Here is a 16418-nt window from a genome sequence, read left to right on the forward strand (position 1 = left end):
GCCGTATACCAAAAAGGCTGTGACACCTGAACATGTATGCACGCCGTAAAACAAATAGGCTGTGACACCTGTACATGTATGCACGCCGAATACCATATAGGCTATGACACTTATACATGTATGCACGCCGAATACCAAATAGGCTGTGACACCTATACATGTATGCACGCCGTATAACAAATAGGCTATGACACCTATACATGTATGCACGCCGTATAACAAATAGGCTGTGACATCTATACATGTATGCACGCCGTATACCAAATAGGCTGTGAGGATGTACGTCGTCAAAAGCTTTAGTGTTATATAAAGGTTAAAATATAAACTTAATGGAAATTAAGTTTGTAACTAAGATAACAAACAATTAACACCGAAAAGATAAATAAAAAAAAATATTGAGAAAGGAATATATGATAACAAAGATTCAGAAATATGTTACAAATAGATAGAGGATACAGAACGAGCGACCTATATAGAAAACATAATAATCAGAGTTAAATCGTCGATAAAGATAAGATGGAGGCACAGCGTTCAACTGATTTTTGTGTCATTTTGAACTAACACTATTAGTGTCCTCGTCATGTAATTAACGGTATTACCCCTATTCCTTCGATTCTTTTCTGTATCGTCCATAGTTCACGTGGTGGCAGGGAGATAGAGACATGTATGTTTTAAACATTTCCAGACGAATAAAACGTTTTACATTTATACCGAGGTTGTTTGCATAACATTAAGGGGACATAATACATATTTTTCATGAGTCTAAGTGGATATCAGATCATGAATTTTAATAACGACAAAATTCGTGATATTATCTCTAGTAGATTCGTGAAAAATTAACACTGATCAAAACGTGTTTTCAATTTAACTGTAATCAGTTTCATTTGATTCAATTCTTCTTTGTTTCAATAACACTTCTTTGGCAGTTCGTTTACAGAAACAACGTCGTCGTGATTGCCATCTAAAAGCCAGTGTCAATGTCAACGATAACGTGTTGTGTCTTCTCGTATAATGGAACTCTTGCCTTTTTGATAAGGCTATGTCATTGAAGCATGCTGTCGAAGATCTTGTTTGGTTAATCAACGTCCCATTAAAAGACAGCATCATTGGCCTCCCATGCTGTCGAAGACACCAAGCAACACATCCCACCCGATTATATACTGACAACGGACGAACCAGTCGTCCCACTTCCTTAATGCTGAGCGCTAAGCAGGAGCAGAAACTACCACTTTTATAAACTGTGGTGTGTCTCGGCCCAGGGAGAGAACCCATGGTGCAGATCCTACCTCACAGGGACGAGGGCTCAATAGAAGGCCAGAAGTGAGTTGGTGTCAAGGGAGACGCTAGGAAGAAGAACATTGGTTGGGAAGAAGAGAAAAGATAAGATCCTAAAAGTCGCCTTTTACGATCATGCAATAGGGGCAGCAGGAGCAATTCTTAGCCCTACTACGGGATAAGATAATGAAACTTAACCAATCCAAAACAGACGTAATATCAATATGATTTCAGTATTTATGTATTTTAGATCGGTATAACACAGACATACGAGCCTGACCTCTGTCATTGCTCTCCGCTAAGCTGAGCACGTTAACAACTACTTCAGATACTCAGGTGTAAAATGGGCTGTTCTCGTATAGCAGCACGAGGTCGGTTGTTATGTTGTTTGTGGAATATGTGTCTGCCTTTATTGAAGAATACGTGCTAAACCTTAAAGATGCTCCACCGCTGACAAATGGTATTTTTTCACTATCAAAAACAGAAGCAGACGATTTTGTATTTTTCTTCAGTTAAAAAAGTTACTTACTTTACACCATTACCACCATTGAAAAGTTTGAGCTTCTAATTTTACTTCAAGTTAAAAATATGAAAAATAATTAATTGCATCCCGAAAAAAATCCGTGGCACTATATCTTATATAGAATGAAGTAATGATTGCGCATGCACCAAAGGTAAAATAAATTGATTTATGTTATTATTGTGTTAATTAGGCATATATAAACACGATTAAACACAAATTATTGTTCAATTGATGAATATCATTTATGCTCTGTCGGCGGTGGAGCATCTTTAATATTGGTTAATCCATTCTTTATATAAAACTGAAGCAATTAATGCTCCATATTAAGTACGTGAACTCATGGGAACCATAAACTGTACTTGTACCACATATTACGTTTAGTGTCATTTAATTGATTGTTAAATCGTTAAGATGACTTATTATTTGTTTTTAAGATTTAATCTTTCAATATTATTTAGTAGTACATGTAGTTCGAGAAAGGTTAAAGGCGATTTATAGATGTGAATAACACAGGAAATCATTTCGTAGACCACGTGACCCGCTTAATATAACAGATCCGTTGTCAGTATACTGTGACCGGGGAGGTTGTGCTTCAGTGAACTAGCGCTATAAGATAGGTACTTTGCTACTTTAACATTAAGACATAACAGTCTTTGTTTGGTTGGTTTACTTACTAAGGTCATTTTAAGGATCTTCTGAGGTTTCAATCCCGTTGAAGTATCGTTTCGACATAGATCAAAGAAGTTATAAGATATTCAATTACAATTTACCAATATTTGTAGCAAGTTGCTAGTTGCAAATTTTGTCAAAATGTCACATTTCCATTCTTAGTAGACTTTTTATATGGGGATTTTAAGAAATGGCCAATTTGAAGGTCATTTTGAAAATGTGTCTTTATTCGCTTTGAGCTGAGCCAAAGTTTTACCATTTTTTTTCTTCAATTGATTTTTCTTACATCATCACTGCGCCAGCATTTTTAGCTATATCGAGCTAATGTTTGCTGTAAATTTAAACTAGGTTCGTGGCATATAAATATTGAACATTAATGTGCGAAATGATACATTTAAGTTACTTTATTTTTACATTTCATGTTAATTTGAGTGCTTTCATTTTTACTCTAAAATATTGAAAAATTACAAATATTTGAATGGGGCAAAAACGTAAGCACACGGTATTGATATTTGCAGATTATTTACAAAAGTGTAATACCAGAACGTTTACTGTAAAGGGTTAAATTTGGCAAAATGGCTGAAAATGATACATTTTGTAGTTCAAATTTAAGGGGTAGGTGTAGCATCATCCTGAACTCATCGGGTATTTTCGCAGGAATTTACAGAATATTCAACTAGATTTAGCTGCATGAAATCAATCATACCATCACACATTCTGCTTGACCTGACAGAAGATTTGAGTTAAAAGTCAACTCCGTACATTTTACCTATCATGATGAAAAACGATACGTGTTATGCCGACTGTATTTCTATAATGGCAACATATTCTGACTACCTGGTGGATTGGTACACAAAGGCTGAACGAGGTTTTAACAGTTCCTGTTCATGTGTTAAAATGTTAGTTTGGATTTTGTTTCTTTGATTTGTTATAGTTACACAGTATCATGATGCTAAATTGCAATTAAAATTTTCTCAATTTGTAATGATGTTAAGTATTATTTTCTATGATGAGAAAAGTCCTGTAATATTTTGACTTTTTAATTAATGAACTTACTTAATTATTAATCACTGTTCTTTATTTATATTTTGTACCAATCATAATAAGAATTTAATTATATCCTAATAGGTATGTATATTGCAGTCAAAACCTTTCTATTTCAATTTCCACAAATATATCCCAAAAAAACATATGAAAAGAGATTGAACAACAGACTAAGCCTATACATGTTAGGCCATGGGCTAGGAGGGTCCCAAATCCCCTCCAAACCTCCGAACCAATATTTTTCTGAACCCTTATGACCCACTGATCACAAATCAAAATGTTAACATTGTATAAGTTGGGATGAACTTCCGGTCATGACGTCATCAAGATGGCTGCCATCTCGAATTTCACTAAAAATTGAAAAATAGTCATAACATTCACATTTTTCAACCGAAGAAGACAAATGAGGTATCAAAATGACCACAACAGAACAAACAATACATATCAGGACCAAAATGTCCAAAAGATGTGGTGATTTCTACGCAGAAAATGAAAAAAAGTGATTTGAAGCTCAAAAATGGTGATTTTTCAGCAAATTTTTAGCTCACCTGGCCCTTCTCATGGCGCGGCGTCCGTCGTCCGTCAACATTTCCTTTAAATCGCTACTAATCATAGAGTTCTGCATGGATTGTAACCAAATTTGGCCACAAATATTCTTGGGGGAAGGGGAACAGAACTTGTATAAATTTTAGCGCTGACCCCAGGGGGCAGGAGGGGCGGGGTCCAATAGGGGAAATAGAGGTAAATCCTATAAATCGCTACTTGTCCTAGAGTTCTGCATGGATTGTAACCAAATTTGACCACAAACATCCTTGGGGGAAGGGGAACAGAACTTGTATACATTTTAGCTCTGACCCCCAGGGGACAGGAGGGGCGGGGCCCAATAGGGGTAATAGAGGTAAATCCTATAAATCACTACTTGTCCAAGAGTTCTACATGGATTATAACCAAATTTGGCCACAAACATCCTTGGGGGAAGGGGAACAGAACTTGTATAAATTTTAGCGCTGACCCCAGGGGGCAGGAGGGGCGGGGTCCAATAGGGGAAATAGAGGTAAATCCTATAAATCGCTACTTGTCCTAGAGTTCTGCATGGATTGTAACCAAATTTGACCACAAACATCCTTGGGGGAAGGGGAACAGAACTTGTATACATTTTAGCTCTGACCCCCAGGGGGCAGGAGGGGCGGGGCCCAATAGGGGTAATAGAGGTAAATCCTATAAATCACTACTTGTCCAAGAGTTCTACATGGATTATAACCAAATTTGGCCACAAACATCCTTGGGGGAAGGGGAACAGAACTTGTATAAATTTCGGCTCTGACCCTAGGGGGGCAGGAGGGGCGGGGTCCAATAGGGGAAATAGAGGTAAATCCTATAAATCATTACTTGTCCTAGAGTTCTGCATAGATTGTAACCAAATTTGGCCACAAACATCCATGGTGGAAGGGGAACAGAACCTGTATAAATTTTGGCTCTGACCCCCCGGGGCAGGAGTGGGGGGTCCAATAGGGGAAATATAGGTAAATCCTATAAATCGCTACTTGTCCTAGAGTTCTACATTGATTGTAACCAAATTTGGCCTCAAGCATCCTTGGGGGAATGGGAACAGAACTTATTTAAATTTTGGCTCTGACCCCAAGGGGGCAGGAGGGGCGGGGCCCAATAGGGGAAATAGAGGTAAATCCTATAAATCACTACTTGTCTTGCCCTGCAGGTAGGGCATTAGAATTGTACCTGCTGCCCCTATTGCATGATCGTAAAAGGCGACTAAATTTAGGATCTTATCTTTTCTCTTCTTCCTAGCTGATTTTATCTTTCCTAATGCCTCCCTTGGCGCCGCCTCACTTTTGGCCTTGAGTTGAGCGTTCGCCCCTGTGAGGAAGGCTCTGGGTTCTGTCCCCTAGCCGAGACACACCAAAGTCTTTAAAAGTGGTAGTTTGTACTCCTGCTTACCACTCAGCATACAGGGAGTGGGACGACTGGTTGGCCCGTTGTCAGTATAATGTGACCGGGTGGGGTGTGTTGCTTGGTGTCTTCGGCGGCATGCTTCAGTGATATAGCACTATAAAAAGGGCAACAGTTCCACTATACAAGAAGACACTACATGAAAATACCGCAGTCTCCCAAAACACGCACCTCGCACAACTTATACGCAACACACCGCATACATGGGAGGCCGTCCTTACATGACCATGGCTGTTAATAGGACGTTAATTAATCAAACAAACAAACAAAATCACTACTTGTCCTAGAGTTCTGCATGGACTGTGACCAAATTTGGCCACAAACATCGTTGGGGGAAGGGGAACAGAACTTGTATAAATTTTGGCTCTGACTCCCCGGGGGCAGGAGGGGCGGGTCCAATAGGGGAAATAGAGGTAAATCCTATAAAACACTACTTGTCCTAGAGTTCTGCATGGATTATAACCAAATTTGGCCAGAAACATCCTTGAGGGAAGGGGAACAGAACTTGTATAAATTTTGGTTCTGAGCCCACGGGGGCAGGAGGGGCGGGGCCCAATAGGGGTAATAGAGGTAATTCCTATAAATCGCTACTTGTCCTAGAGTTCTGCATGAATTGTAACAAAATTTGGCCACAAACATCCTTGGGGGAAGGAGAACAGAACTTGTATACATTAGGGCTCTGACCCCAGGGGGACAGGAGGGGCGGGGCCCAATAGGGAAATAAGAGGTAAATATTTAAATTCCTTCAGAAAAGAAACAATGAACCTGCATTCAGAACATGACTTGTTATTACAAACCAGGTGAGCGATACAGGCCCTCTTGGCCTCTTGTTCATATTTGGCTTGACGCATCAAAAATGTTTCCCAACAGCAAAGTATTACTTGTAATAGGTTTTTTGACCACTTAACTAAAGTAGACAAATGAGGTATCAAAATGACCACAACAGAACAATAAATACATGTCAGGACCAAAGAATCCAATGAGGAAATGAAAAAAATACGATTTTAAGCTCAAGAACAAATTATTATTCGTAATCAGTTATTTAACCTCTTATCAATCGGTTAAGACAACAACAACAACAAAAATATATAGAAATGCAAAAGAGAATTGTTATACCATCATTTGGCTTACAAAATATCACCGGATGCGGCATATGATTGTTATTTTTTTCAAACCGCTGACACTACAGTTTCCTGGTGTCTTGGATTTTTTCTGAATATAACATTGGCTATTGACGATTTAATTATATCTGAACAAATTTGAATCTAAAGTTGACTGAATATCTAAGTGGGACTTCAAAATAATCCATTTTCATGTTCGAAATATTGTAGACTAGTAGCCTCTCAAACTGAATTATTACAGCAAAACGCCAACTAATAGCTATAGGGTATCAAATTAAAATTCCGTAAATACCATGACACTTTGTCTTTTAGAATGAGTACATCCATTGTTTATTTCCTGTGTATAGCGTAAGGATATATATGATTGTTACTACAGTGTCACTTATTTCTTTCACTAGTTCTTAATGATAATCATTTTCGTTGTGCGTGCTTTCTCGCCAGAGTGTCGTCTTCGACCTCAATGACCTGATGTGAAATTACCTTCCCGGGTTACCATCGTGGTTCTAACTTGTCAACCGTCCATGGTCAGAGTAAGCATCAGAAACATCGGATTCAGGGATGTGGGATATCTTCCTGTTTCCAACCTAGTTTCACCTAGATTCACATATCGTATATGATGTTCCAGACTTCCACGGCATGATGGTCAAGCCAAGTATGAAAAATTTACTGAAAAATCACCATTTTTGAGCTTGAAATCTTTTTTGTTTTCATTTCTTGCGTACAAATCACTAAATATATTGGATTATTTGGTCCTGATATGTATTTGTCGTTCTATTGTGGTCATTTTGATACCTCATTTGTCCACTTTAGTTGAAAAATATCAGTGTTATGACTATTCTCCATTTTTTAGTGAAATTCGAGATGATGGCCATCTTAATGACGTCATAACCGGAACTTATACAATGTTAACATTGGTCTTTGTTGTTGTTGGTGTTTAAACTGATTGATAAGTGGTCAAAAACCTGATTAGAAATAATAGTTTGCTGTTGGGAAACATTTTTGCTGCGTCAAGCCAAATATGAAAAATTTGTTGAAAAATCACAATTTTTGAGCTTAAAATATATATATATATCATTTCCTGCGTAGAAATCATACATATATTGGATATTTTGGTCCTGATATGTATTTCTTGTTCTGTTGTGGTCATTTTGATACCTCATTTGTCTACTTAGGTTGAAAAATGTCAATGTTATGACTTTTTTCAATTTAAGTGAAATTCGAGATGGCAGCCATCTTGATGACGTCATAACTGGAAGTTCATCCCAACTTATGCAATGTTAACATTTTGATTTGTGATCAGTGGGTCATAAGGGTTCTGAAAAATATTGGTTCGGAGGTTTGGCGGGACGGTGCATGTTGGACCCTCCTAGCACATGGCCTATGTTCTCTCCCAGAACTTGTATAAACCTGTCTATAAATATAGCACAAGGAACAAAGAAGGAAATCCTCTTAAAGCAAGGTGGTCTTTGATAAATTTGTCAATTTTTAACACAATTTGTCCTGTGTATATAAAGTTTATACTGTTGTTAAAATTGTCCAATCAAACAGAAGCAGGTGGTCTTTATACAGAGGTGGTTTGCTTAGGCAGGTTTGGCTGTATGATATGCCCTGGCTATAATTTTGGGACTGATAAAAAACTATATATATTCTCAACACTGTTTCCATATTTGTGCATTTCGGTTTTAGGACTTCTTTTGTTTTGTTATTGCATGATCAATCTTTAATCAACAGTGTCAAATTTTCAAAAAAAAAAAAAAAATGAAAAGATCTATTCACATACATGTATTGATATAATGTATCCAGAATGGCAGATTTGGTAACTACGTGTATCCTTTTTTGGCAGATTCAATATTGACACTGTTCTTTTAATCATTTGTTAAAAAAGTTTCTTGTACGTTTCTGTATTTAAACTGTGATTATCATTTGGAGAAAATAAATGTCATTGAAATACACTGTATTTTGAAAATATGAAAGCAATACAGGAACAGAAAACAGAAAATTAATTAACAATAATAATCCAACTAACAATATTTTTGTCTCGTTAAATATAAATGTATTCTAAATGTTACAATGTTGCGATTCAAAAAATGTATACAATAAGTACATTATGAAATAGTATAAAGTGCTATGGATAAACAGAGGGAAGGTTCCTCTTTCTTTCCATTGTCAGACATAGATCATTCTTTGGTTGGCGCTAATATCCCTCTGGGATCTCTTGTTTTATATATTATAGTCTTTGTGAAAATGTTGGAACTTTTTGTTTATGGGGAAATATAAATTAATTTACAGGTGATGAGATTGAAAATTTAAGAATTCCTGTTGGAGGAGACCAGTTAACCAGTTAAGGGAGAGGTTACAAGGGGCAGCGAGTCTACATTCAGGAGCTCACACTCCCACAGAACGATTGGAGCAGCTTCAACCTGTTATTGTTGAGCTATTTCATACATTACAGGACTTTTTAGAAATAAATATTTTGAAATATCTCCATGCATATGATCCAGAATGTGGTATTTGAAAAACCAAAAAGATTAGGAGATTTGTCATACTGTTCTAATTGACATATTAATGTGCAAGTGTCTGTTTTTCATAGGCCTCAAATGTTTTATTGATTTTTATATTTAAAATAAAAAATATACAATTCCATCTTTCTAAACCCATGCAAAGTTTCTGTTTAAACATTTATCTCTATTATGGTCATTTTTTTCAAAGTTTCTTGCATCTTTAATGTTTTTATTTCAAATGTATACTAAAAAGTGCATAAAGAAATTGTATGAAAATTTATTTTCCTTTTTTGGTTCAACAGAAACTATGCAAAAGATATCTTGATCTCAAGAACTCAAGGGAAGTTGGAACTCGGCATGGTATAAGGTCTTGCTACATAGAGACGGTGTTAATGGAAAGGTCAAGAGTAGGTTCGCTGCACATGAAGATTTCGTCTCGCCCGTTGGAAAGGCCCTATTTAGGGAATACATATTTGACCATTTTATGATGGAAGATGCAAACGTAACCTTGATTAATCACCAGCTCCAGAAAAAGTTAAACATCTTCATCTTAAAAAGAAAAAGGAAGCTTACGATGCCATGATGAATGGTATCTTGGAGAAAATCCTTGTTAAGTTCTGGGTAAGTTTAGTGTACCAAGAAATTCTTCCCACACTGCCCCCTTAGCTTTGAAACAACAAATGAATACTCCGATCAAATGATAGGTCAAGTGATCTTGTACCTTGGGAATCAAATATTGGACCATGTAGTGCAACTATGCTTCCAAACCCTCAACATTAACATAACTTGACCTTGGATTAATTATGAAAATGATTTATTTCCTTTTTCTTGTTTAACCCTGTAATATAAAATAACATCCTTTTTAAATTAAAGTATTAAAGTGGTTATATGTCTCGTGGGTTTCTTTCTGTTTGATAAAATTTTCTTCTGTAAAAAAATGTTTGGTACAAAATTCATATTGTTTATGTCGTCATGTGTATTTAATCTACATTGATTTAAGGAATTTAGTCTTATGTATTATATCAATGTTTTTTTTATTCATTTTTCTAAAGAAATGCATTATTTAATCTATCAAGAAAAGGACGATTGCTTAATTAATATTTAACATTTTATTGGCAGCGTTTGAACCCTGCAGAGGAGATGTATCTCATGGTGAATGCAAATGGGATAAATACTGAAGTCTTAGCTACCGTTAAAGGCACAGAAGTAAGTTTTTATCTGGCTGTTGCCGATAAGACATTCGGTAAAAAGATACAACTCAAGAATCTTCAGTCAAATGTGAAGTATAGAATACAGATACTTGGTGTCAACATCACCATCAGCGCCGCATACGATGACATCTTCAATTATACTATTAACTTTTTACAATACATTTTTTTTATCTGAAACTTTAAAGACGCCATAAAAGAGGGCGATGTATTTAGGACCAACGCCTGTTTGAAGATGATGATCCCACTGTTTTATAACCATTCTAACATATCAAAGGGTGAATGTATAGATTATATACAGCAAACCGAAATTCCGTTCAGCCCAAGACTATCCATGAGAGTACGAGCTGGATTATTCATCAATAAGACTGGTAAAATTGGAAAAAATAAGCCTGCAGATATTGAAAAGGAAAAAGTTCAACTATTAAAGGAATTGATAAGAGGACTTGATTCCAACAAAACAGAAGCTGCAATTATCTGCATATCAAAAGCGGCACCCATGATAGAAACGGTTACCCAAACATTTGATACAGGAGCTGGCATTAACGTTTTACATACAACCCACAAATCTCGATCAGCAGAAGCTGATCTTAAAGCTGTTGGGCAAAAACTTCGGGAGCTTCTCCCTTTCCGTATAAAGCAAGGGAGAAGCATGTTCTCATTTCCAAACAGTCACAGAAATCCTGTCAGTGGAATTGATGCTGCCAAATTCCATGCAAGACAACACTCCGTTTGAGGCGCGGACAGGTTAACGATGTAGATGATACCGATAGTGAAAATGATTAAGGACTTGAAGACGACAATGATGCAGTGTTTTCATGATATGGACATTCAGATAATGTTTGTGTTACAAAAGTTTCATTTCAAAATTGAAGAAATTTATTATGAATTACAAGTGTTCTAGATCTGAATATTGATATGTTTACGTGTATCCTTCCCTTTTATATAGATTTGTGTTTCATACTTGTCTTGGGAAGAACAATTATGATTATGTTCACTAATATGAAAAAAAATCTAAAATATATGTTATCTAATGATGGATTCCTCTTAATGTAATATGAATTTTGTTGGAAAAATATTTCATTGAGAGAAATATTCAAATACCATAATCAGTAGTTGATCAGTAATTATCAACATAAGAAAACCAGTTAATTATCTATATTTATCACACATTGGTACATTGTTATATAGGATATGATTATAAAGGAAAATATCTATACATTAATATAAAATATCAAAGAAACACAATTTAACAATGCATGACAATTTATTGACTCGTGCCCTCTCCAGGCCTCGAACTCACGATCTACGGCACCCAATCGCCAAGCCAAACAACCTGCGCCTTCTAACACAGCGCTACATCCACCTCCCCTATATATAAAATATCATGCTTTGATAAATTGTGTTTCTTCGATATTTGATACATTAATATACATGTACTTTACACCTAAAATATTGGTACTGGTACTTCAATATCACATTATCAGGTACTTTTGTTAATTTTTTATTCACAGTAAAATCAACATTTCCTTCATATTACAGTATATGCTCTGAACAACTGTAAAAATGCATACTATATATGGACGTTTAGGAAAGCAATAGATGTATAATTGTAGTTTTGTAAACATATCACTGTATGAAGATACAGGTGCACAATGCAGTGCACATAGAAATTTTAGTTCTGCATGTTTTGAAACTGCAGACATTATTTTGTGATGCATACTCCATTGGAAAAAAGTACAATAAGAAACATTAATTTATGTGTTTAATTCACATCATATGGTAGCAATAGGGAGTTGAAAAGTAAACAGCGAAGTCTACATTGTGTGTAGCCAAAAATTTGAATTAGAGTTGGTTTATATTAAACATTGTAAATCATTATCTTTTGGAACAATTATGCAAAGTTAGAAATGTATGTACCAAATTTGTCTCTGTCTATGCATGCTATATCAGAAAATATCATTGCAATATTTCAAGAAGTGACTACTATACTTTATATCATGATCATTTACCCTAGCTTTTGGATGATTTTGTACTAAAGAATTGTTTACTTATTTCAGTTTCATGATATGTTATTACAACGTCAGATATTGTCTATCTAGTAGTTACTTTTTTGTCACTTATTTGTCACTTATTAACTTGAATGTTAACGGCAATTGGAGTAACAGTTTGAATTGTCAGCTGAACATAGCATTTCATCAAATTCAAAGTATTTCAGTATATGAGACAAGAGACAGGTGGAAGTGTTTCTACACAAGTCTTGCATGTCTTTTGTAATGCCTGGTCTGTTTGATGCTATATCACTGTCAGTGTTGTTGTTATATAGAACAGCATGTGCTGCTTGACCGGAACGCCCTGCACGCCCTGACTCTTGCCCATACGTCTCTATTGTTGTAGGAGGTCTAAAGTGAATCACTATACTTACACTCTTAGCATTTAAACCCATTCCGAGGGCCACTGTAGCCAAGACAAGTCGAAGCTTGGGTTTCTCGAGACACAGTTCATGTATAATACACTCTTTCATTTTGCTGGTGTAATCTTTATGTTACATACCAAAAATACGGTTTTCTGAAATAGGTTATCTCTTGGATCGTATGCATCATGTCCCAATTCCAGTTCGATATATTTGAAACAATAACCCAGGGAATCTAAACTTTCCACATACACAATAGTAACAGGAAATTGGCCTCGTTGTTCTTTTAACTCTTCACACAACGGTGAAATCAAATCATCAAACTTATCAAGTTTCCTGATATTTGGCAACCTTGTCTTCTTTTCGTAGAAAATGTTTGGACGGTCAGGGTTAGACACTACTTTTTTAACATTTCTAAATTGTAAAATTCTCAGGAGGTGATCTAACCCATCTTTTGTAGCTGTTGCTGTCAATGCAAAATGAAGAATGTCAGGAAAAAGAGCGGTCAAATCCCCCAGTTAATTGAAGCTCGGTCGAAACTCATCACCCCTGTAATTAAAATGTCAGTATGTTCTTTTGGAAAATTATTTAATATTATTTTATTTTTTAATTGAGGGATCAAGTCTTAAGAGAGGTTACACAATGAGTGATTGTTGGATATGGAATTTATTTCACACAAGTGACTTATTTTTTTAAAAGTTAACAAAAGGCACGAGCTTTTGTTATGAATGTGAAATATATTCCATATCCAATAACCATGAGTTGTGTGACCTGTTTCTACTACAATGAAAACATCTACAAGAAGGCCAAAACTTGATGTTACAATGAGAAAAAAATAGTTCGCCGAAACGGGTCGAAGTTTCAAATTTCAAACAATCAAAAGGCAGGAAGGTGTTATTCCACTAGTGGAATATCAATATATTTAACCAACACATGTATACAATGGCCTGAGAGTGGAATAACATGACGTATTGTGGTAGAAAACATTTAATTGATACAATAGAAAGAAATGTTTGCGCATTGAAGGAAGAATATTTTCAATTAAAGTCTTGTTTGTAATAGGTAGAACGAATATACGTACCCGGCCTACTACACCTTTCAGCCGGGTACGAAATGGTGCCCATGTGTCGTAGTGGAGCACTGCCTCAGAAAATCACTCGGGCACAATTTTCTATACTTTGTTGTAGATTTCCAATTGATTTAAGCGTATACATGCGTTATATATTATTTTTGTTCAAAACAAACATTCTTAATATCTACTTAACCACTCATAAGACGCCAAATTCATAATTTGTAGACATGCCGTATAATTTTCCTTCGAAAAGACACCCTATTTATATGTGAACAAAATAATGTCTCGCTGTGAATTTGATATTTTATACGGTTTAGTTTTATTGCCTAGTAGGTAAGTGATATAAAACATGTAAGATGAAATGCATACAAACGTTTTAATAATGGTTAGCACAATAATTTCTTTGCTCCATTAGCAGTAATAGGTGCTAATTGTAGCTCTAAAGACGACACCGTTATTTGTCTTAAAGTCATTTGAGCTACAATATTGTAGCTAGTAATTGGGGTATCGGTTGTATCATGTTTACAGTATTTTCTTCCTTTTGAAAACGCAGTGTATTATATATGATGTTATTGTATTAATATGCACTTCTAATGAATAAAATTAATGTTGAAATGTTATACTGAATCCATTTTCCTTATTGATAACCATCATTCAGAAATAAGACTTCCAGGTTGTTATCAATATTCAAAGAATCGAAGGGAAAAGACAAAAAAAAAAAAAAAAAAAAAAAACTAAATGTGAAAAAGGTTATAGATATAGTACTCTACTATTCACTAATCATGTGGACCTCGTCAACAGCAATACAACAGATCCTGCCACACAAAGGTTTAGATGCTAACAGCTTTCTCACTTTATTATTGCACACAAGAAATTCGGAATGAGAATACAGTAACAAAAGACCTACCTCTGCTAAATTTGTCACATTGTGTAAATGTTGTGATATTTCACCATCAGAGCCAACCTCAAACGTTTTAAATTTAGTCCCGTCTATAAGGAGATGGTCTGCTTTGATGTTTTTACACGCCAAAGATCGCAACTGATCTTCCATGATCGCCGATATTGGCGTCACAACTAATGTCATAAGGGGACATTGGCTTTCTACCTTAAAACTCATCATGTAAGGAATAAGCTGGAAAATTAGACTTTTGCCATAACCTGCTGGTAAAATCGCGACAGTATCATGTCCACTAAATACATGTTTAAAAACGCGCTTCTGTTCCGCTTTCAGATCGGAAAAAACACCGTATTGATTTAATGTCATTTGGCAACACGTTTCAAATGTGGGCGTCGCCATCTTTGTTTACCTTGCCAACGTGATAAAATTTGTGATTTTTCAGAAAATACATCATATGCATTTTTCTTATATTAAACATACGTCGAACAATAATTATTATCATATATCAAAGTGATGAGGTAATTTAGAAACGAATGGAACACATTAAGTACGTTTTTTAGATGTACTTTATTATGGGGAATTTTACTTCGCCTGAACCGCATTTCCATAAAATCTGCTCATATCAATACGCTTTCATTCGAAGGTAGTATCTATGTAATATCTATTCCCCGAGGAGTTCCGGATGGGTGTAGCATATGTTGTTATTCTGAGAAAAAATATGAGTCTTAATAATCATATCTGGTATATTTTTTGTATTCGTATAATTCGTATAATCGTACTAAATTTAGGATCCTATCTTTTCTCTCCTTCCTACATAAGTATGTTCTTCCTAACGTCTCCCTTAACACTGCCTCACTTTTGGCTTGAGCGCTCGACCCTGTGAGCGATATAGCAAGGTTTTATTGAAAGGTCGGGATAATAGTACATACAGATTAATGTAAACAAATAACAATAAAATAATATATACTAAGCTTAACGGAACACCTCCACGGTGAATTTACGACAGAGATAACGACTACTTCACATACGTTCACAGGCCAGATTTAGGCACCATTATAACACTTTATGTCAACCTCCGCACTTTTCTATCGCCAGGTCTCTAAAGCAATTTAAGAGTTAATGCCTAAAAATTGGGAGTTAATTGTGTTAAATGCTAAATATCTGCTAATGGAAGCTCCCCAAAGAAATGTTACCAACGGAAAGTCGTGATGTATTGATTTCCATTTATTACATTAGTACAACAATGTGACATAGCAGGTATAGTATGTAGAGGTACAACGGCAATAGAACCTTTGGTTTAAATGGAAGTGACTTCGGCGGCATTGTTCAGTAAGATAGCTCTATATAAAAGGCTTAAGTTCCACTATCACAAAGGGACACAACATAAATATACCACAGCCTCACAAGAACGCACACACACATCGGACATGCAACGCACTACATGAACCTTAAGTGACCCTTTCATATAATCATCAACCACCCATGATATGAAATTCGCCAGAACAATCATGACCTAATAAAACACTAAAATGAAGAATTCAGTCTCGCTGAAGACTCTTTTCAACCTTTATTTTTTTTATTTTTTTTTTGATTTTCAAAACGTAATCGTCTCCATATGTAACAAGTTGTCACAGGAAAAATGCATGAAAATTTATACTTTTACTGCCTGTAGGTTTTTTTTATGCAAGAATTTAAAGAAATTAACCATTTGGCGACCTTTTTAAAG

The 16418-nt window shown here is 35.6% G+C and overlaps 1 pseudogene; it reads right to left on the minus strand.

The window, feature by feature from the left end:
* Positions 1-11479: 11479 nt before the first annotated feature.
* Positions 11480-14845, minus strand: LOC138316739 (uncharacterized; annotated as a pseudogene).
* Between the last annotated feature and the right edge of the window lie 1573 nt (positions 14846-16418).

This window comes from Argopecten irradians, chromosome 2, assembly GCF_041381155.1.
Source record: "Argopecten irradians isolate NY chromosome 2, Ai_NY, whole genome shotgun sequence".
Taxonomy (NCBI): domain Eukaryota; kingdom Metazoa; phylum Mollusca; class Bivalvia; order Pectinida; family Pectinidae; genus Argopecten; species Argopecten irradians.